The sequence below is a fragment of the Lissotriton vulgaris genome, chromosome 2_2 (genome assembly GCF_964263255.1).
Source record: "Lissotriton vulgaris chromosome 2_2, aLisVul1.2, whole genome shotgun sequence".
NCBI lineage: Eukaryota > Metazoa > Chordata > Amphibia > Caudata > Salamandridae > Lissotriton > Lissotriton vulgaris.
In genome coordinates this window covers 71,231,161-71,256,063 of record NC_141688.1, presented here as the reverse complement: position 1 = coordinate 71,256,063, position 24,903 = coordinate 71,231,161, and positions in this window count along the sequence as shown.

Sequence of the window (24,903 nt, the reverse complement as noted above, 5' to 3'; positions counted from 1 at the left end):
CCTGGATTTGTGTTCTGTCTGTGTTCTTGCCCTTTCTGTGATTCTCTCTGCTTGGCCTTCTCATTCTTGTTCTGCGTCACAATCCTACAGACCGTTTGCGTCGCCCCGGTGTCCTTCCGAGCCGCTTCGGCGCATCGCTTGGACATTTCCGTCTTTTTCACCAGGGCCCAAACCTCCTTCAGGGGGGCGTCTCCATTCACCCATAGTTTTTCTTGCACATGCGTGCTGGACGTGTGCATTATGATCTGGTCTCTTATCAGATCATCATGTAGCGCGCCAAACTTACAGGTTAGCGCCAATTTCTGCAACAACGCTACGTACTCATCAATTGTCTCTCCGCCCTCCTGTTTCCTCTTGAAGAAGTTGTGTCTGTCTATGGCTACGCACACTACTGGTCTGTAATGCGCGTCAATGTCTTCAAGTGTGTGGCTGAACACGTCGGTGTCGGTCGCATCTCTTGCTTTCTTGACAATGGTGTCATATACCCTGAGACCTTCCGGGCCTAAGTTATGTAGCAAGATCTTCCTCCTTCTTGGGCCTACAAACGCTGCTCCATTCTCTTCTTCCTACACGTCCAGTTAATTGAGAAAATATCGTTTCCAGTCTTCCCACGGCATCGTGGGTTCCCCCCTTTTTGGGAGAAACGGTACTAACTGGGTTAAGGTGGAGGATTGTGTCGCCATTTTGCCGTTCCCTCTGGGTCCTGCGTTCGTCGGGACTGGCCTGCCTGGCGGACTGCCTGGAGCTTGTCTCTCGTCCGCGTCTTCTTCACTGTGCTCGCCGCTGGCAGAGCCACCTCCCGTCGCACCATCTGTGTGCAGTGGCGTTTGTAGGTCTTCTCCGACTGCTCCGTCAACAGCGTTCGTTCCTTCCTCCTTTTATCGCAGTGCCGCCAGCTTGGTGCGCGGGTTTTCACACTACTGTGGAGTGGGGCTCCTCATGCCCAGGACGGTGATTCGCTTATTATAGTGTTCTCGCTCTGCTGCCTCTCCCGCTGCGGTGCTGCTGCTCGGGACGGATTCGCGGTTCAGCTTGCTTGTGCGTTCGCCACGGTGATACTTATGAGGGCCTGATCGCTTCTTCTTGGCCTCTCCCTCGTCCTCTGCGGCGCTCCGGTTTGCCGTTATACTTCCCGCTGTCTTCGCCGCCTATGCACCATGGGCTCTCTTGTGAGATCCTATCTTCGTCGCCATTGTAATGAAGTTAATTCAAGAACGACAGAAGACTTGGATGAGTTAACTGTAGTTTATTCCCCGGAGCGCCGGGACCACGTCTCAACTCTGTGCGGTTGGCGCCAGAATAAAATGGCCGCCTCTAACTTCCGGTACACCCCTTCCGGTTCCGGTCGTCTTGAACACTAGACCGATACCACACCTTCCAAATTCCGAATCACAAATTGCGCTTCAGTTACCGAATTCGATTTTGCATTCTGTACATGTGAAAAACATTTTCCGGTCACACGTTTGCGACCGGAAAAATACTTTGAGCATCTGGCCGTAAATCTCAAATGTGGAGCAAAACCAATAAGAAGTTGGACAGCAGCTCTAATGCCAACCTAAAACTATCTATGTCAACCCAAAACTCAAGGGTTTATATAACCATTTTTTCCATGGAACAATATTAGAACTCCTAGTGGAGTAAGCAAATAATTACATTTTCAACAAATCAAATTACAGAAATATAAAATGGCACCTAACCCTTTCTATCTTAGCAATAACGCACTACATAAATGTTGATTGAGCCCCTTTTACCTAATGTCATCTGGAGGTGTCAGAACAAACTGGCTTCACAAACAGCGGCGAACCATTGTGAATGAATGCAACACCATGTGCAAGTGGAAGATCCTTCAGAAAATGTTACAGTGGGCCCTCTAGAAGTCTGTCTTCAAGGAAAGTGTAATTCAGACATAAACAAATCCACATCTTGCTTGACTACGTGCAGCAGAATTTTAAGCAAAAAATAGACACAATGTTGTGGGCTCTTTATAAACTCGAAATCAGATGTGCTGTTGAGATCACTTTGCAGCACCCTTCACTGCATTCATGCCCAATTGCACATGAGACGGGAGAAAACAGAGCAAAGAAGAATTGGGGGAATAATAGGGTTAAAAAGAATGGAGAAAAAAGGGTAAATATGAGGTGTGAAAGTGTGACACAAGCATACAATGGTAGTAAAACAAACAAGCATTGGCCATGCCAATTGGTTTCACCATATTAGTGTATTATGAAAATATGTCCTCGATGCAGTGCAGAGTTGGAAAAGCAGTCCAAAGAGCGCGCCGCTGTCTTCGTTTGCAGGCAGGAGCACTTTAACCCTAAGTCTGCCCCCTGCAGTCTTGTGCCCACAGTAATGAATCCTCTCAGTGCCTAGCTACCAAGGATTCAGACTGCTTATGTATGACATTTCCGTAATGTCAGGGTAATTATGAGTGATATTCGGTTACTATGACTGACACTTTCCCGCAAGCAAAACCAAGAAATAAAGACGAGGGAAACCTGTAAATATGAGACATTAAACCCTCATTGCTGCCAAGTTTTCAGTGTACTTATGAGCGACATTGAACTACCAAAAGCCGGCAGCAATTATTTAAAAAGCTACTCCTTGACTGGACTTACTGATGGCTAAAATCTTTATACCCAAGCGTTTGGTTAAGATCCCCCCACCCCTGCTGACCAGCAGTAAATACGACTTCAGCTACGTCGCACAGCTTCTGAAAAGTAGGGCACAGGCACACTTACTTTTTCTGGCGAGCAGAGTGGCTCCAAAGTCGTCCGTCTAACCGTCAGACAACATCCACTACCATGTCTGACGTGACCTTTGTCCCAAAAAGTGGGACATGTACTTCAAATTAAAGAAAGTGCCGGGACAGTCATTTGAAAATCGGGACTGTCCGGGAAATCTGGGGCATCTAGTCATCCTAAGTAGAGACGCTATCGACCTTTTGACACCGGAAAAGTTAAGTAACAAAAGCCACGTGGGGCTAATAGTGCAACTAACCGGCAGGCGAGTGACCACCCCCCTCTTGTGTCACGGGCAGAGTATTCGCCGATAGCCACCGGAAAGCCTTCCTGGCCCGCGCACTCCCCGCAACGGAGGAAGAAGTTTCCTCCAACACACAGCTCTATTGCACTGTGCACGTGCTAGGACTGAAGCTGTCTTCGGGGTGTAGCGACCTACTGGCCCACTACTCACTTCCCTTCAACATACTCCCAACGTGTGTGCGTGTGTGTATGTATGCGTGTGTTCGAGTGTGTGTGTACTGAGACTATGTGAGTGTTACTCTACAGAGGGGCACTGCTCAATTTTATTCAACACGCTACCAATGTGTGTGTGTGTGTGTGTGTGTGTGTATGTGTATACTGAGATTGTGCTCAGACTGTGTGAGTGTTACTCTGCAGAGGGGCAGTGCTCACGTCTCTTCAGCATGCTCCCAACGTGTGTGTGTGTGCGTGTGTGCGAGTGTGTGTTTACTGAGACTGTGTGAGTGTTACTCTGCAGAAGGGCACTACTCACGTCTCTTCAGCATGCTCCCTAAGTGTGTGCGTATATGCGTGTGTGCGAGTGTGTGTCTACTGAGACTGTGTGAGTGTTACTCTGCAGAGGGGCACTGCTCACTTCTCTTCATCATGCTCCCACAGTGTGTTTGTATGTATGCGTGTGTGCGAGTGTGTGTTTACTGAGACTGTGTGAGTGTTACTCTGCAGAAGGGCACTACTCACGTCTCTTCAGCATGCTCCCTAAGTGTGTGCGTATATGCGTGTGTGCGAGTGTGTGTCTACTGAGACTATGTGAGTGTTACTCTGCTGAGGGGCACTGCTCACTTTTCTTCAGCATGCTCCCAATGTGTGTGCATATGCGTGTGTGCGAGTGTGTGTACTGAGACTGTGTGAGTGTTACTCTGCAGAGAGGCACTGCTCACGTCTCTTCAGCATGCTCCCAACGTGTGTGCGTATGCGTGTGTGCGAGTGTGTGTGTAATGAGACTGTGTGAGTGTTACTCTGCAGAAGGGCACTGCTCACTTTTCTTCAACCCGCTCCCAATGTGTGTGTGTGTGTGTGTGTGTATACTGAGATTGTGCGAGTGTTATTCTGCAGAGGAGCACTGCTCACTTCTCTTCAGCATGCTCCCAACGCGTGCGTGTATGCGTGTGTGCGAGTGTGTGTTTACTCAGACTGTGTGAGTGTTACTCTGCAGAGGGGCACTGCTCACGTCTCTTCAGCATGCTCCCAATGTGAGTGCGTGCGAGTGTGTGTGTACTGAGACTGTGTGAGTGTTACTCTGCAGAGGGGCACTGCTCACGTCTCTTCAGCATGCTCCCAACGTGTGTGCGTATGCGTGTGTGCGAGTGTGTGTGTACTGAGACTGTGTGAGTGTTACTCTGCAGAGAGGCACTGCTCACTTCTCTTCAGCATGCTCGCACAGTGTGTTTGTATGTATGCGTGTGTGCGAGTGTGTGTGTACTGAGACTATGTGAGTGTTACTCTGCAGAGAGCACTGCTCACTTTTCTTCAACACGCTCCCAATGTATGTGTGTGTATACTGAGATTGTGCGAGTGTTACTCTGCAGAGGAGTACTGCTCGCTTCACATGCCGATCAAACCACGCTACCTGCATGGCCGCACAAACATATAACTATTTCTCTTGCCAGTCTCACGCAGTACAACAGAGAGAAGCAGGTGTCTGCCTAGCGGGCAGTCTAGCACCATTGAACAGTCATGAGGATAGAACTGGTGGGGCCTCAGAGGGAGAAGGGGCACTCCAGTATACCCACCTCCGACTTCCTTTCCTCGGGTCCGGTGGCAGTAACACTGCCTCCACTGTATTCCTTCAACGGTGTTTGTAAACTCACAAATGGCGGTCGGAAGCCAGTACTGTAGCGCTATGCCCCAGCAGAGGCAATCTACCACTCCGCATGCTAAGTGGTTTCAAGTTCGGAGAAGTGACGAGTAGAACGTAGAGCTGGGTTTCCTGTGCATGTAAGAAGGGGCTAGTGCTGTTCCTAAATCATTGTCTTGCCAAATTGTACTCAAGTGGAAGCTTGCGTTCGCTCAAGTTCCCCTCTCCTATTAACTTCTGTTGTGGCCTGCATCGGGTTTATTCAGACCTCGGATTTGCTAATTTTGTGGCACGCCTACATAAACAGCAGCAATTCACACGCAGAAATGAATAAAAAAACAAGGACAGCATACTCAACCCGGTGCGCTTCTCTTTGTCCTGTTTCGTTTTCCCTGCTTGTGCTGTCTCTGCCTTCCACCCGTGTTGCAAACATGAACAAACTCCTTCAGCCTGAAAAACATTGTATGCGCACGCATGTGTTGTGGACAGGTCAGGCAAAATAGAGTGCTAACTCCCCCAGCAAATCCCAGCAAAAAAAAAGCATTTATAAAGGCAATAGGACTCATATTTACAGGAGTCCTATTGCATTGTATATAAAAGTGCATGCCTCGAAGAAGGTACGAATAGGAGTGGGAGTGGTGGTGGTAGGCAGAGAAGCCACAGACTGTGGGAGGGAACGGGGGGAGGCAGGGGAACAAAAAAGTTCGGAAGTGAAGGGGTTGATAGCTATGGAAGGAGAAAAATGATTACGTTGCTGAAAACCAATCAGATTGCAGCATTTAGGATTTCATCAAATCACAAAGCTAGGCATAAAGTGGGCGGAGCTTCCCCCACTATACTGTATACGACATCTCTCGCCGAGACAGTGCATGCGCTGCCTAGGCGAAACCTAAAAAGGAAAGGAACTGATTTAGAGTTTGGCTAATGGGATACTCTGTCAAAAAAGTGTAATATGGAGGACAGGATATCCGTCATTTAATGATGGAGTAGCCCATCTGCCAAAATCTAAATCAGGCCTTATGAATGAATACAGTCAAACTACTGAGCTAGAAAAGGAGTACACAAAAGGAGAGAAAGGGCCAACTTCCTGTGGTGGGTAACTGTAGAGATCACTAGCCCAAGCCAGGACTAGAGCTACCGGAACCAGGCATTTTTCCAGTGACCTGTGTAGTTCTGTGTGAGTAAGCAATGACTAAACACTTTTGGCTCCTGATGAATTTCGTAGAACTGTGATGTATGTGTTAGAGTGTAGTCAAATTAATTTAGGGTTAGAATGTTGAGTTTGCGGTTACATGCAGAAACATAAAGACATAATACTAAGCTCCGCGTGTGGCGTAGTCCTTGTTCAGTACCCAGGCTGGGGAGGATGCTACAGCCTGGTGGGGTACAGGGTGGTCTCACTCCTAGTGGGGGCCATATCTGTTGGTGGGGAGGAGATAGCTCCGTATGCTGCCTGCACTGTTTCAGTGCTTTAAAAAACACACAAATCAAAGCAATGTTTTTCAAGTATTCTTTTGGTTCCTGTCTGCCTCATGTTACGGCTTACTTATAATGATCCATTAAGTCCTCCCCCTTTTACCATTCCCAGCAAAAAAACTACTGATCCATGGATTAATTCTCTCAATGATAGACTATGGCAATGCCCTCTACCTAGGGGCTGATAGTGACCCCGAATCATTGCTCTGCAAGGCCCCCGTTATGCTCCCTCCACTGGCTCCCGGTGCAAGAGAGAATTAACTTTAAGGCCCTCTGTGTTGCCCATAAGTCTGTGGAAAGGAGTGAACCTCCCATCATTAAAGCCATGATCCGCCCCTACAGGGAGAATAGAAAACTTTGCTCTGATCAGCTCCACCTAGCAGTTGTTCCCAGGATTAAGCAGGCCAGAAGTGGCGGCCAGCTGTTCTCATACAACGCTGCCTGACTTTGGAACACTCTTCCGCTGGACATTTGTCGGGAGCCCAACCATCTCACTTTCCGAAAACAACTAAAAACCTGGATTGTCCCCTAAGGTGTTGTGCTTCCAGTTACTGTGGTAGCGATGGGATGCTCCCAGGTAGCCATGCGCTATATAAAAGCCATTTCATTAAATTTCTGAGCAAAACTGAACTTAAAGGCTTTGGAGGATGGGTCTGTTGCTGCTTGGCTGAGAGAGTCTAGCATATGTATGATATATACTCTTTAAATGAAAAACAGTGTACTTCTTTTTTATGTAATCTTTGTGACACATTTCAGTTTAGTACATTAAATTATAACATTACATTGAGTGGCAATTGTTAGAAGTTACATATTCTAGCCAGGAACTTACAATTCATTAATTCATACCCCCACCACCTCCCTAATGATGATGATATTAGTGAACTAAGAGGAAAGCTGTCTTTTGTCCCCATATGTGGCATAGGGTGTTTCGATAAATGGGGTGACATTATAGTCTTTTGAACTTCTGGGGAACACCCCCCGAAATTATTCATTTTAAGGTGCTCTCATGTGATAATGAAGGAAAAGGAGGTACTACGAAAATATAATTGTCTAGGATCACACTATGTGGATAAGTAGAAGCCAGGATTGATACAATTCAGCCATTACATGGTTATCTCATACTCTCAGAAACAACATCAAAACAGAAAATAGGGGAGATGTACAGACCCACAGGAGTCGACTCCCCAATTATACACTATATAACATAATAGAACACTAGGGTCTAAGGAAGACAAAGAAGTGAAATGAGAACAAGAAACAGGCCTAGTCTTAGGAGGAAGTATTCTGCATGTTGGCATCCCGATCTTTAATGCAAAGTAGTCCACAAGGGTTCTCAGCCTAAACGAGGGAAATAAACACCTGTATAGTATATTGCTAGAAAATTCCAAGGTTCAAGCAATCAGACTGTGCTAGTGGATTTCACTCTGGAGTGCCTGGGATAGCAGGAGCTTCTGCTCAAATGCAGGATCTCAGGTCAACCCTCTTGGCAGGGTCCCAAGGTGAGAAAACAAATGTATTCCCTCAAGATAGGTCAAAGCAATATGACGATATGGAGTGTTACTCAGTAGAGAGAACTCATTTTCTGATTTGGAAATGTTATTGTAAGAGTAAAATAAATGTCCATAATCAGTTCTGGGCAACCCTACAAACAGGTACACTGGTAATGTTTGAGAAGCCTTTTATGGTACTTCAATCACACTAATGTTCATGAAGGACAACACCATTGATGGCAACTCTTAATGTTTGTGAACATGACATTTATCAAAAAATAACAGTCAAGGGGATCTGTCGCCTGTGGACTTACAAAGGGAGGCTGGTAGACCACTCCTCTGTGAATACATTGGCACCCTAAAGACTATACGGATGCCACCAGCCAGAGCCCCGTCTGTGGAGATAAAGGAGATTAGTCTCTTAGGGCTAAGGGCGGGGAGACCAATGAGTATCCTACATTCCGGACTCACCAAGGGTCGCTACACACGAGCATAGGTCACTGCACATAGTAGCTAAAATAGAGGAAATGAAATGGGTAAAAAAATAGTGGGGCATACCAGGCTAAGTCACCATCTTCTCAATTGCCCTGCTGAGCTGTTGTACAGGGGATCCCTGGCCTCCGAGGAGGCAAAGGTGTTGCCACCTCGAATACAAAGGAAGTGCCAGGAGTAGCAGGGAGAAAGCTAGACTACTACTCCAAATGACTGCCTCCAAATGACAGCCATGGTGGGAAGCCAGAATCATTCACAAGTATAGGGCTCGAAGGGCTAAACAGATGTTGCAAAAACTGGTGTTGTATGGAGGTCAAGTCACAGCAGCCCCTGGCTTGTCGGGGGTAGGTACGGTGGGCCCAAGTCTCCTTTAGACTCCTTTTCTGATGCAGGAGTCTTTGAGGCTGGCTAGGGCCTTCTACCGGAGAAGGGTAGTGAGATCAGCAGTGTTTGTGCTGGACCCAGGCTTAGTCCTAACCATGAGGAAGGGTGCAGCACTGAGCTTACCACCCTGGATGCAAACCTGAAACAAAGAATGCCTGCAGGTCCAAGTCCATGAAGCAATTGGTGAGGTAGGGCTCACCTTTAGCCTATAGGTTTGCAGGAGAGCGCCATATTTACAGAGATATGGCACTCTCCTCTCCCTAGCGCCAGCATAGATTTCAGCTGCGGTGTGCCAGGCACACATCTTAGTGCCACAGTGCTAGGGTACGAGTCTAGCATAGGTTTTGTACAGGAAGGCTCTCCTTCCTGTACAAAATACTATGCCGAGACACACTTCACAGTTAGTAGCTAGGGTTTAGCTTTAAAAAGCATTGGTGCCTTCTTGGGAATGCCTATGTACCACCCATGTAATGCCCTCTTGATGCACAGTAATGCAAAGCAGTGTTTCACCCTGCTTTGTGTCACTTTTCCACACACACCAATGCTAATACCAGTTAGCATTGGTTTCTTAATCACTAAATCCCAAAAAGGATTAGTGTTGGGTTAGCATTAAAAAAGTAATGCTAACCTGACGCTAAACTATTGTGAACTGGAGCCAAAGTTTGCAATCCCTCATCATAACTGATTCAAAGTAATGTTTGTAATGGTCCACACCAGTGCTTCGAAACACTTTACAGTTCACTATAAATGTAATGTATTGATGCTGAGAGGAAGTGGTTGCTTGTACTGCTGCTTCTCTTGCTCAGGAATGTGTTTGTTACTCCTTGCTGTGTTACGAAAACTGGTTTACATTTTTTAAACTATTTTTATGACAGGTTTTAGGCGATTTTAAATGGTTTTAACAATCTCGAAACATTGTATTTAACTGATTGGTTTATTGTTCGTAAGTTTCAAGGAACCAATTTTCCAAAGTAATCATTATATTGAGTCGCCGTGCCATCGAGGAAAAAAGCTGCTAGATTCCACTTTCTTTCACATCATCAAGGTCAAGGCCATCTGATGTGTCACCTGTGACAGTATCATGGGACAAACGGCGTAGTATGTAACTTCTGCCACCTCTGATGGTTTTCTGCTATGAATCTAAAACATAATGTGTTGGTGTGAAACTGTACGTGTGAAAGCTATACTAGTACCTTTTTGTTGCCACTGGAAACAAGATGACATATTTGGACTTTCAGGCAGACATCTGTGACTAGAGATTCCCACATGCCGAGGAGAGGTTATATTGTTTCTGTCGTTTGGTCATTTCGAAAACAGTTTACCCATCCCATGATTGTGGTGTATTGTAATTGCATTTATATAGCTCTTACTACCCCTGATGAGGCTTCGAAGCACTTTTTCAGTGAGTAGCACGCTACTCCGGAACCCATAAAGGATTAGTGGTGAATTAATATAATGAAATGCAGAAGTAATTTGAGGGGTGAATATCTTGGTCTGTAATTTGGATTTAGAAGGATAGTGGAGATATAAACGAGGAAAAAGGTTTTCATTTATATAGTGTATGCGACTCCTGATGAGGTGTTGAAGCGCTTTTTGGCGAGTAGCACGCTACTCTGGAACCCAAACAGGATTAGTGGGGTATAAGTATAGGGAAATATTAAAATAATTTGAGTGGTGAACATGTTAGTCTATTATTTACAATGAAAATGAGTAGTGGAGGGATAAAAGAAGGAACGGTCTAGAAAATATTTATTTATTTATTTGGAGTTCATAGAAGTAGTAGGGGACTTGGGGTGCGTAAAGGCGAGGTGGAGGGGGAAGAGTCAGAGGGAAGGGTCTTGGAAGGCTTGTTTGGGAGATCTGAATAGTAAAAGAGGTATGAGATGATGCAAGGAGGGGAAGAGGAGGGAGGAGTCTAGAAAGGGTTATTTTGGGGATTATAGTAGTGGTATAGGGTTCAGGTTGAATGAGACACTGGAGGTAGAGGATATATTGATAAAGGTATAGGGTGAGAAGTAGGGTAGTGCATTAAAAATAGTAGTAGACTGAGTTTTGGGATGAGTCAGAGGGTTGAGGTAGAGGATATATTGAGAGCGGGATATAGTGAGAAACAGGGTAGTGCTTTGGAGAGAGTAGTAAAATGAGGTTTGAGATGAGTCAGAGTTGAATAGAGGATACATTGCAAGAGATATAAGTTTAATATAGTGTAGTGCATTGAATATGCTGAATTAGAAGCAAAGTAATAAATATTAAGATATATCCCCTAGGAATGTTATTTTAAGCACTTGAAGCTGCAAGACCATTGCAGCATTTCATGAAAGAAATTAAATCGGATCATTGATTTTGCACTTTTAGCTTTCAAACAGACTAAACCTTTGTGTGGTCTAGAATTGAAGAACCAGGATTTAAACCCAGCGGCGCCAGGGGCACGCCCAAAGTCTTCGGATTCTCCTGTCTTGGCAAACAGAGACACAGGATACTTCTTGGTGGCGTCAAAGATCAAATTTATTAGCTGCAGCCAGTAACAGAGGTCCTAGAAGTACAACACGGTGTATATTCTCAGGAGACTGCTCAAAATCATAGAGCGAGACATCGTCTTTTATGCCAAAAATCACATTCCTGGCTAGCATCAATTACTTACAAACTGACCAATCACGTAATGACATTTCAAAGGTATCACATAACGACAAACCCACTTTCAGTCGTCCAGCCCACCAGAAATGACAAGGCAAAAACCAACATTATTGCTCGGTACAGGCCAAACGAACCCACAATAAAAGGATCTCAACCCATGTCATAAAATAGGCCATAAAGAAGGGACAGAAACAGATGAGAAGTAAGATAGAGGGGTGTGTGCGTGTACCATAAGCTCAGCAATGTCCTGCTCTTTGATCCTAATCTTGATCAGCTAAAGGGCAAGAACTGGTTTGGCAGGTTTGGCTTCAGGCAACAGGGTCAGTTCGCTCAGGTCAAACAAGAGTCAGCACAAACTCAAGCTAAGGTGTATGTGTCCTAGAGACTTGTTCAGCCACAGACATAAGCCTATGTGAGGGCAATCCACAAAATGGCTGCCATGCACAAAATGGAACCCAAGGGTTTCTGAACGAAATCGTCAAATACACAGTGAATCCATTGCTCTAACATGGCGAAAACACTCATACATACCGCACTCCTCTTTTGCGGTCCGCTGATACCAAAATCGTCTAAATACGACGATCTTTATTGAACGGGTTCAGAATTCACGGAACCTCAGAATGTTGTTACTGCTTTAGTGGTAAAATCGGGGATCAAGTACCCTGTGGTGCTGCTGCAGGTAAGGGAGGTTAATGTTATATATATATATATATATATATATATATATATATATATATATATATATATATATATATATTATTTTAACAGCTCCATTTCCTCTGAGCACACCCAACCTACTTTGTGAGGGTTCAGAGATATCGGATTGGCAGATTTATTTCCCAGAAATAAATATTTCGCAGGTAGTTCTAAAGGGAATCCAGTCAAATACTTCCATACTTCCTTGTATGGCATACTACCCAATAAATATTTCTCTACAGTAGTAAAACATATCCATGCTGATTCCTTAGAGCTGTAGTCAGGGTAGAATGATCTAGGAAGAGTGCAGGTAATGGGTATACCCTGATGCTATTTAATTGCTGAACACACAAAAAATCTCTGCAGTGGGTGCCTTAACCCCAAAAGATATATTATAATGTAGCTACTTTATGATCAATTAAGTACGCCTATACAGATTTACTGTCACATTTGTTCTTGTTGCCAATTTCTTTGTACCAGAGTATTTAGAAAATACATACATGTTGACCATCAGACTCTGCTTTTCATGACTTCGCCCCTCATGATTCCACCCTCTTTCCGCCGCACCTTAACCACAAATTTATGGAATCTCTGAGTAAATGTTTTCCTGAAGGAGCTCCATCATGCCCCCCCACCTGCCAAAGAGAAAACCAGTCTTGGACCTGTTCTCTGGGCCACCAATGACGAGGTACAAAGTGGAAGCGCTGCCACACTCCCATTATCTGTGGTGAGAATGCCGTTGCGACCCGTGTCTGAGGGGAACGCACAGACACCATGGAGACACTGTGCTCACGTCGAGTGGAGTGGAGAGGGGAGAAGCAGGTTTGTGGATCCAATACTGGCAAATTACAATTTCAATAGCACTATTTTATTTCCTTTATAGCACTATGAATCGAATGCAGGGGGTCAGAGCTCTATACACATTGTACATTGACAGTAAATCATGTACATGTGTAAATCAATGTACAAGGCGAGTTACATGAGACAGGGATACAAGGTGTAGGAGTCACATGTCCTTCATAGCTCACTGTGCTATATTAAAGGATTACAATTTATTAACTTCAGGTAACAAAAGAATCTCTGTGTTAAAAGCAGTAACCCACTGTACTATCTACATAAAATAAAAATCTGTCATCTGCATGTTACGTGATGTGCTTTGTAGGAGATGCATTAACCCGCTATGCTACTTTGATTTAAATCTGGAACGTCACAAAACACTCGAAAAAATGCGTTCACCTCCAGAGTTATCTCACCATTATTACTATTCCCTGAGATTTACTGGGCAACTTTACAGCTAATGCCTTAACCCCTAAAGTATTTTAAAAAGCAGAATTTTCAACCAATTAAGCATAACAGATCTGCTGCCATTCGTCTCCTTGTTGCCAATTGCTTTGTTATAGGGTTTCAAAAAATAAATATATTAGTTGAGGCCCAGATTTTGCATGGGGGTTGCGCCACTTTTTTGGCACAACCCCAATGCCAAATCTCATCTTGTGCTGAAATGTACTCATTATATACCCGATAAACATGTATGAAGGCTTAATATCTGATGTCACTTCTTGTGATGTCACATCCAGTGAGATCACTTCATCATCATCATAAACTTTATTCGGCTTTTCAGATAAATACCATAAAAGTCACAAATAAAACAGTACAGACAAAAAAGGAACGAAATACCCCCAACCACTTAATATAAGTAGTCAACAGATAACATACAAATATCTCACACATATTATAAGTTAAAAGAATAAAAGAAGATCTAGCAGCCTGATAAACATAGAGTTCTAATCACAGCTCGATCTGAGCCTAACTGCCGCCTTTAAAAAGCTAAGGACGTAACATAAAGTGGACGTGAAAGGAGAGCTAAAAATGTAAAAGCGGGACGTACTTGATTCAAATGTAGGGATTTTAAAAGTGGGATTATATAAATCTTCCTCGATAACTCGTAAAAACTGCAAAACATTACAAAATGGATCATGTCCTGCGGAGACCTATTGTGGCAACCGCATAAGGGCAAGGTCTGACCTTTGTTAATTCCTCGGGGGTGAGCCAGGAGAGGATAAAATAGATCAAAATGGAACCTTGTCAGTAGAAAACGATCATAAGCTTTTCAGAGCCATGGGAGATATGGTTCCGTAGATTGTGCTGATTTTAAGATAATGTATCTCCGTACGCTGGGTTTCATTAGTTCAGACTCCTCCCTTTTTACTGCCCGAAGACTAAAGAAATGCTCCTTGGCCCAAGCAAAGCTCTATATATCTCTAGTATTGCACCTATTGGTTTTCTGCCCAACGGAGAGGCAAAATTAAAAATTGCCGCATTGGCTCTTAAAAAATCCCCTTTCTTTTTTCTTCTAAGAGGGCCCCAATTTAGTTTTGCATCCAACAAAACCACCAAATAGGGAAAAGCCCCAGCTTTGGGGACCAATGTGGAACCCCACGTTAAAATTAAAGGACATCTCTGCACCAGGTCTTACCTCCATCACATAGGATTTTGAGTTGTTGACTAACAGGCCCAGGTCCTCCATACATTTCACAAAAGAATTCAGAAGGATTTGCAGTCCTCACTCTGTCCTAGACATGAGGACAGCGTTGTCTGCGTACAATAGTACCGGCAGACGATTTCGTCCCACCTGTGGGGCATCTACTTGAGTAACGGTCAGGGCCTTCTCCAAATCATTAACATAAAGATTAAATAAAAAAGGGACAGGATACAACCCTGGCGCACCCCTATCTGGATAGGGAATTGCAGAGTAACTCATTTGTGAACCGTACCACAGCTTTAGTGTTCCTGTGTAGCTCTCTGAGGAAAAGTAAGATCTCTTTGTACAAACACATGCCCAGTAAACATTCCCATAACTTATTTTGGTTAACACAATCGAATGCGGACGACAAGTCGTTAATGAGGATATAGGCCTATAACATTGGGTGTTATCTACGTTTCCTTTCTTGGAAACTGGAACTATGATCAAATGGGACCAAGTATTAGGCAATTGCTTGCCGATAGCAGCATTTAGAACCATAGTGAGGATTAGCACCCATAGTTGGGGTTTAGATAAAAAATGGTCCAGAGGGATGCCATCAGGACCAGGTGCTTTATTCTTAGACAACCCAGCTATACCTTTACTGAATTCCTCAGCTGTAATGAGAAGGGACGACTTCCCTCCCACTAATACTTGATGTTTGTCTGCTTGCTAGCAGAACATTTCCTGAAAATGACAGACTTAATCCTCTTCTGTAATTTGTGCACCTATGGGCTCAGTGTTTTTCCCTGACAAAAAGGGGCAATTAATAATACTCCAAAACTGGGTACTATTGAGTTTGCTCCGAGCCTCCTCTTTGAGGTTTGTCTTCCGCCTTGCTATTTCAGCTTTGTATATCCCTCGACACGCTCTTACTGCGGCCGGATTCCTTGGAAGGGTACCCACAGCTGTCCTCAGATTCCTGGCTGCACTAGAACAGCCATGATCAAACGACTCATGGCACGTCCCTTCCGGGACGTGGGTGGGGCCTCAAGAAGAAGTCCAATTGTACGTGAAATGGCTGAAAATGCCTCAGACATGGCAACTGCCTCCCCACGTCCAGTTGTACAGATGTTGATTTCCCTCTTGCATTTTGCCATAAGGGTCTCATAAACAGAGTCCAAGGATATCTGCTCGCACCTAAGCATTCTGCCCTGATCTGCTACCCTTAAATATCCGCTAGGGAAAACGCTGGGCAATTTCCCTACCTTGGGCCAAGTGGTCGAGATGCACAGCGGGTTGTGGTCGCTATAAATGCTGTCCTCAACCGAGAAGTCCAAAAGAAGTTGGAAAAAGGGTCTAGAAACAAATATATAATCTATTAGTGTTGAGCATCCCCTTCCAATGAAAGTCTGGAGTAAGTACTTTGTACTAAGAGTCACCCTGGTCCTTGACATAGTTAAATCAAACTCATCAGCAAGTGCATTAAGGTTATCTCCCTGGATGGTGTGTTCGACATGCAAACCCGCCAATAGGGAGGCATCCCATTCTGGATTTGCAACCTACGTCTGGGTCCCCACAAAGATGGATGTTAAAATCTCCAGCGATCACAAGGTGACAGATCGGGGAACCCTTTGTGTCCAAATTCCTTAAGAAAGTACCTATTCTAGTGATATTACAAAGAGATGGATGCCTAACATACGCATTGTAAAAATTTAACAGCAACATATTTGTACCCTTGAGAAAATGAAATGGCCTGCAAGCAAACATTTTTGGTGAGAAATTCCTTCAATCAGCATGGAATGTCCTGAGAAACGTATATTAGCAGCCCCCCCTTTGGTCTACCTGACCATGAAGCAGTAGCTGGTACAAAAAAGGTCTTGAAACCCTCGAGGAAGAAAATGTTAGATGTAGGCCACGTCTCCTGGAGGCAAATAATACTAAATCCTTTAATAAAAGTGATCTAACCAGGGTCAATGATCTTGTTTGCAAGCACTGCAATGTTCCAAGAAATACATTTGCAGGTTTTAACATGATCCGCCCCAACTGGGTGAGGCCCTGTGATGACTCCATGTAGGGGTACTGGCTCTGCTGACTCATCGACCGTGAGTCAATCGCAAGCATCCAATGATTCCAAAGGAGCAAAGGGATTAAAGGTAGGAATGTCTTGGGTTACCAGCTGTCAAACCTGTTCTGGATGCCCTGAATGGGAAGGATGTTTCCAGGTGCCCACCCAGTTGGGTCTTGGGGTGTTGGAGAAGAGTCTGTAGAAGTAACCTAGGTGGAAGCGCGTTATGGGCGAAGCTGGGCCCCCCCTCTGAGATTGTACTGAGACACGGAGTGTAAGAGTCTCTTTGCTCAGTGAGGTCTGTTGGAATTAACAATTAAGCAGTCTCCTGCCCATGTTTTAGTTGACCTACCCACCCATGAAACTCCACGGCCACGCACCATGATGATGTGTTTCTACTCCCTTGGTCCAAGAGTTGTGTTCCGATCCAGCCAATGTAAAACCTTATTCTTAAGTTGGTCGAATTCCTCAACAACACCCATGGGGAGTGCCGGGACATTGTCAAGTATCACCACATAAGGAAGACATTCCGGGGGAAGATGTATCGTTGGAAGCAACTGCGGAACATCCCCTCCTCTTGCAGCTATTCCGGCTGGAAGATTAACTGGACCGGGACGGGTTGCAGGGCACTGTGCGCTGGCACCCCTACTCCATCCTTTGGGATCTCTGTTGGCTGTCTAGAGAACATACTACTACTGTACTCAGGTGTAACCGAAGACCGGTGCCTACTTGGGCCAGATGTCCCCCACTCTTCAGATAGGAGGTAACTGTGACAGGACCAGTGGGGGGCCCCCTCGAGGATCCAGACCCCTTGCTAGCCTCCAATGGTTGATCTCTATTAGCTCCTGTTCAATTGCGACTAAACGTGTCCTGATGGGGTCTAATTTGCACTCACATTTTGTAATTAATGAGCCCATCCAAACATCCATCAAGGCTTCCATGTCCACCTTGGTTAGTGAAGTAGGTTTGCTCACACAGTGTCAGTTTCCTTCTTCCCTTGATGTTTGGCTTTTGCACCTGTAACTGAACCTTTCCTTTTTATCCCTGTTCTCCCCCCGCTTTTAACATCCCTGTGTTAACCATGTTACCCTCACCATTTGGTTCTATCTGCCTTTGGCCCGTGAGATCCCACTCACTGGTCTCTCTTGATCACAACCCTCGGAGCCGTTGAACTAATTTGATCAGATGAGGTTCCAGATGCAAAATGTCTTACTTGGGCGCAGTGCAAGGTACTACCCCCCACACTGCACCCGGTGGACTTGAGGCAAGGCAAAGTACAGGCGAGCAGGAGAGCCAACAGTACACCAGCTAGATTTCTTTGTCAATAGTGCATGCTGCCCGCATTAAGAAGGCGTCCATCGTGGTGAGTTGAGGACCTGAAGGTGCGAACGCTGCACCTTTACGTCTTCCCATAGCTGGGACGGGTTCTACCCAACTTGAAAAACAACTTGCAGTACCACAGGGGATAAGAATAAGGATCAGCAGCTGGATATTCAGTCAATAATGTGCTACTCCTGCTTCAAGGGAACAGAACACAAAAAGATCTCCTACCTCACAAGTTTCAAAGCTGGGAGCAGTCAAGAATATCCTTGGCGGCCCTTTCCCAACCCATGTAAACCAGGCCTGCTCAAAAGTCCAATCCCCTGCTGAACACCAAGCCAAGATAGGGGGCCCAGCCTTTACCGGGCTGTGACAGGCCTGCCCTTGGCCCTGGCTTTGCCCACGCGCAGCGGGAGCCCGTGGTGCTTTTTGAAGCGCCTCCTGGCGCACTGCTGGTGACGTCAGCGATCAGCGGTGGAGCCTGGATCCTCTTTTTTTGGGACTGCTGCCCTGTCCATAGTAGTCCGAAATACATTGGGGCTACCCCACAGCGTTGTGGTCATGTAGGGATTAAAAAAGAAGTCATACAAATTTCAATGAGCTTTATATATGTTTTCTAAAATAATAAACATTGGAAATTATGAGATGACCCATGGAAAACATTAAAATAATTTACAACTTTAGGAAACACACCCAACCCTAATTTTATCATTCAACCCACTTATCTTGAACACTGATTGTCGAATGCACTTACTTCCTGCGGCCAAGCTGAGGTTTCGAATGTCTTCATTTGCCCTCTTCTGCACTCAGCACCCATTTCCAGGAAGCCGGCAACCTTTGTTTACTGCTTCCAAGGGCACAATCAGCCAAGCGGACTCACGATGGGACATCACAGTTAATCATGCAATGTAAGGAGGTATTCACAAGGGGGCAGCACGCTACCAATTCCCCCTGACATTGAGTGAGATTGAGCTTCATGCTCAAATTTAGCTCTGCTTCTTTTGTGCAGGAAAAGAATATCTATCGCTTTCCTCTGATCCATATCATCGTTGCATATGAGGTATTTTTTCAGGCCTGCGCCCATGCTTTTCAACATTGCACTTTGGGAATATTTGCGGGGCTTCCAGCCCCAGCTGTCAAGAAACTATATCACATGCACGCTTCTCAGTCCTGGCTTTTAGCCACAAGCACGTTGTCAACTTAAAATGTTAAACCTGATAGTACAGGTCACAGGACATAGTGTGCTGGTGGCTAAAGAGCCTGTCCAGACTGAATGTCAGACTCATGACTTGGGGCAACAAGGTGCCTATGTGCATTTCTCAGAAAGTGCAGTGGGCAGGAGGTGGACACTGTGAACAGATGAACAGTGGATCTGAAATGGGCCTGGTAACCCAGATAACTACTTTCAGTGCTTTGAGCAGGATGAAAAGATGAGAGAAGAAGGGTGGCCTATGCAGCAATGGAACGGAACCCTCTGCATGCCAACATCATCAGGCAGGCATAATCGCATATGTCAAATTTGCATGTCAATCTAGGCTAGCAATTCGCACTGCCAACGACAACTATTTGTATTAGCAAGGCTACTAAGCAATTTATGAGTCTCTTTTGGACCGAAACAGGCTTTTTCCACAACTGCATACCGCAAACGTAATTTCACCTTGAAAAGTTCAAATCTCGAATACAAGGGCTACATGGGACTATCTAAAAATGTGCTTGCGCACTCGCTTCACTCAGATCCTATGCCATTATGCTATTTGCGCAACTTTTTAAGTTTAGTTCTATATCAAAAGGTATTCTCCTTGCTTGCCTAAATCAAACCTACCATTGTCACAGGAGATATCTTTCTGGCACAGTTACTTAGGTTACAAGTTGTTTAAACAGTCGGTAGAGGGACTGACAAACAAAATCTTGGTCTACAAAAAAACAAGACTAAGCCACGATCTATCAGATCCGAGTAAAGATAGTCTTATAACGGGCAACCTGGGTTTGCTAAAATTATAGAGAAACTAGCCTTTGCCAAATTTCAATATATTTTAGATGGCCACTCCTGTGTTTCCTCTATCTAATCTAGTTCCAAACACAACCATGGGACCGAACCTACCTTTCAGGCCTTTTGCAATGATAGGTCAGGCTTGGTTGGCAAAGAGTACCAGGCGCTTTTTTCTTTAAGACCTCTTTGTGGCCTTTTAGCAAGGTATTATTATTAGCAGTACATTTTTCATGTACTCTTAACATGTGTATAGATAGTAATAGGCATTTTATCTTAGCACATAATCTTGAAGTATAATACTCCTCTGGTGGTATTTGTTGGTATTAATAATGTGTGGGCATTTACACTATAAGATGGGCATTGTGTCCCCAGTTTTATATATATATATATATATATATATATATATATATATATATATATATATATATATATATATATATATATATATATATTACCTACTGGCGGTCGCCAGTAGGTAGTTATAGTTAGGATTTTTTTCAATGTTAAATCTGAAAATTCTATTTGGAATAACTTTGGCGCCGGTTGACGAATCTGCCTGAAAATTTCCTCAAAATGGCCTCGCGGCGTTCCGGTCCTTCCCTGAAAGTTTGGGGGGGATTCGTCAAGCGGGGGCCGAGATAAAAGGGGGGTCCCAAAACGCGTTTTCCCCATGTTAATTTCCATAGGGCGGTCGATTTCACTTTTAGCCCGAACGGCTGAATGGATTTCCACCAAACTTGGCAAAATTGTAGGGACTGGTAGCCCGGTGTGCCTTTGCTATGTCTCAAGATATGTGCTCCAGTGGATTTTGAGTAATTAAGGTTCAAAAAAATATATATATCTATAGCCGCGCTCCGGTACGCGCACCGGTACGCGCACCGGGCGCTTACCGCGACTTGCGCGCAGAAAGCTGATTGGCTCTGGGGTGTCTGTAAACATTCTAAACAGTCCGGAGCGGCCGCCATCTTGTGTCTCGGTAGGATCGAGACACGAGAGGTGGCCAAAACAAAGAGGGAAATGACCATAAGGGGGCAGAGTAGACCCCCCTTGACCCCCTAGGTTTGATGTGGGGGCCATAAAAGGGCCCCGCGGAGCAAAAAAAAAATTAAAAAAAATTTTGATTTTCGCGGGGTGAGCGCCCGGTACGCGCACCGGTACGCGCACCGGTAAGCGTACCGGGGAGAGTACCATGGGGAAAAAGAATGACAGTTTTAAAAGTAGCTGTTTAAAAAAAAAATGTTTTGTTGTTTTTTTTTATACATACACATACATATATATATAAATGCATATGCATATATATATATGCATATATGTGTATATGTGTGCGTGTAGAGAGAGGTAGAGAGGTAGAGGTGTAGAGGTAGAGAGGTAGAGAGGTAGCGGTAGAGAGGTAGAGATTAGTAGAGAGAGAAGAAGAGAGATGTAGAGAGGTAGAGAGTAGAGAGTGAGTAATAGAGAGTAGAGAGTGAGTAGTAGAGAGTAGTAGAGAGCAGTAGAGAGAGTAGCAGAGAGTGAGTAGTAGAGAGTAGTAGAGTGAATAGTAGAGTGAGTAGTAGAGAGTAGTAGAGAGTGAGTAGTAGAGAGTGAGTAGTAGACAGTAGTAGAGAGTAAGTAGTAGAGTGAGTAGTAGAGAGCAGTAGAAAGTGAGTAGTAAAGAGTGAGTAGTAGAGAGTGAGTAGTAGAGAGTAGTAGAGATGAGTAGCAGAGAGAATAGTAGTGAGTAGTAGAGAGTGAGTAGTAGAGTGAGTAGTAGAGACTAGTAGAGAGAGAGTAGTAGAGAGTGAGTAGTAGACAGTAGTAGAGAGTGAGAAGTAGAGAGTGAGTAGTAGAGAGTAGTAGTGAGTAGTAAAGAGTGAGTAGTAGAGAGAGAGTAGTAGAGAGTGAGTAGTAGAGAGTAGTAGATAGTGAGTAGTAGGGAGTAGTGAGTAGCGAGTAGTAGGGAGTGAGTAGTAGAGAGAGAGTAGTAGAGAGTAGTAGAGTAGTATAGAATGAGTAGTAGACAGTGAGTATTTGAGAGTAGTGGAGTAGGAGAGAGTAAGTAGTAGAGAGTAGTGGAGAATATTCCAAAGTTTGGCACAGCACCACTTTCACAATGAGTCCAATTAAATCATATCACTTAGAGTCCTTATTGAAGCGCTGAATCTTGGTGTATATTCAAATGCTTTTATTTTCCTTAAGTTTATGTACCACAGCCAGCCGAAAGGTTTCGTTCTGTACAACAGAACTTCTTCAGGGCGTTCTTATTTCCTTCAAGTTATGTCGGTATCCAGTTGTCATATAACTAGATATTTCTTCCAAATGTTAGACGAGACATAAGTATACTCTTATTCAAAGTGACTAGGTATCAATTTTACCCACACAATTCGGGCAGACTTGAGTAATTTATAGCATCCTCAAAGTCAGTCTTTCAAAAATTCCAAAGTATAGGACATGATAATCCAAATCCAAATGTTTCTCAAGAAAAGTAATTTACAATCGTTCGGAATATCGGTGTTTGGGCAGATATGATCCAGGGACCCCCAGTATGCAAGGGGAATTAGTCCCCCCTCTACAAACGCGCCAGTGGCGTGCATTGCAGAGAGGTGTAACAAGGGTGTGGCCTCATTACACTTCTCTGCAATGCAGCTCCCTCGCGCATACTGGAGGCTCCTGGTGGACCAGTTGACCCCAGGGACCCCCAGTATGCAAGGGGAATTAGTTCCCCCTCTGCAAATGCGGCAGTGGGCTGCGTTGCAGAGAGGTGTAACAAGGGGCATAGTCTCATTACACCTCTGCAATGCAGCCCCTGGCGCATACTGGAGGCTCCAGGTGGGCTAATTGGCCCCCAGGGGCCCCCAGTATGCAAGGGGAATTAGTTCCCCCTCTTCAAACATGCACGGGGGCTGCGTTGCAGAGAGGTGTAAAAAGGGTTGTGGCTTCATTACACCTCTCTGCAATGCAGTCCCCTGGTGCATACTGGAGATTCCTGGTGGGCTTTCAGGTGTTATATAGTTAGGAATTAGCATTAAAAAAAACTTTGAAATTCACTGAAAAAACCATAGGTTTCACACCAGTTATAGTTAGGAATTAGCATTTAAAAAACCTTTGAAATTCACTGAAAAAACCATAGGTTTCACACCAGTTATAGTTAGGAATTAGCATTTAAAAAACCTATTAAATTCACTGACAAAACCATAGATTTCACACCATTTATAGTTAGCTGGAAATTTTACTGACATAAAACCATTGAAATTCCCACGTTATAGTTAGTTGGACTCACTATAACTTGCGCGCCTGTAATGCACTGCTGATGACGTCACATATTACATCACTCATGACATGGTCAGTGACATCACTCATGACATCACTGATGACACCATCCTTGTGACAGAGTGACAGACCTAATTTCAGTGTAATGTAACGCTTGAAACACATATTCAAAAATAGAAACAAACATTTTGAAAAAAATGGAGATACCCAAACCAGTAACAACAACCAATTCAGTAATTCCACCATCTATATACACATCCACTCATTCACCAACAGTTCTATATAGTCACTCATATATATACTCACTCATCATATGTAGTGATACACCTATACATCCTGTTACACATCAGCAGTCATCCAAAAGTTACTCACACACATACTCACACATGCAAATAAACTATTGAACATCCATTTATTTGCATATACATTTATACACACACTACCACCTTACTTCTAAGGAAACTTACCCATACTTACTCTCTTAAACAATCACTTATAGAAACACATACTTATTTAAACAGGAACTCCTACAATCTCTCACTATATATACTATACTCACTTATATACATCAATACTCACATATACTAGATTAAAACATATGTCGTTACTAATGAAGACACTAGTGAGACAGTCATTCACTCACTAACACACACATATACACACTCATCCACCCATACAGTCCTGCACATATGCTGTCTTCAAAACACATACAAACAGTGAGTCAGTCACCAACCCCTGCAGCCACTTATACACAAAGAGAAACACTGATACAAACATTTAAATATTTAAACAATACTCGCTAATATATGTATTCACTAAGATACACGTAATAAGCCAGTTACCCAACCAATTTTTTTTTAAAAAAACATCCATTTACACACTTATTTAAACATTTATTCTTCCATCGACCTTTACAAATACATATATAAAACAAATTTATTTTTCAGAAAGACACACATTCACTCGATGGTGTCATCAGTGATGTCATGAGTGATGTCACTGACCATGTCATGAGTGATGTAATATGTGACGTCATCAGCAGTGCATTACAGGCGCGCAAGTTATAGTGAGTCCAACTAACTATAACGTGGGAATTTCAATGGTTTTATGTCAGTAAAATTTCCAGCTAACTATAAATGGTGTGAAATCTATGGTTTTGTCAGTGAATTTAATAGGTTTTTTAAATGCTAATTCCTAACTATAACTGGTGTGAAACCTATGGTTTTTTCAGTGAATATATATATATATATATATATATATATATATCATACATATATATATTCTAATTACTTTTGGGTAACAGAAATAGTTCCCGGTGCTTAAATCTCAGTTACTGGTCCTCTCCAGTATAGTAATTTGTAATTCATAAATAATATTACTGGGAAATTGAAGAACAACAAACAATAATGATGAATCTAGTCTTTTTTCCTTCTATATTTCTTCATTCGTTAGCTGAATCAGTTCTGCAGCACTACAGCCAACACGTGTTTCACGCTCACTAGCGCTTCTTAAGGGCTTTGGGATATTATCTAATATTAGTTTAAAAGTTTGTCAAGTCCTGTCAGTAAGATGACTGTTGAGTCCCCCTGATACTGGATACGCTGATGGCTCACAGCCCAGCTATTTTCACCTCTGGTTCAAAGTGGACTTTGATTCAGCGAAAGAATAAAGAAATATAGAAAGAAAAAATATAATATTAATCATTATTGTGTGTTGTTCTTCAATTTCTCAGTAATATTATGTTTGTGTATCTATAAAAATCGTAAAAAAACAAAAAAAGCGTACAAAAACGTTAAAAAACGTTAAA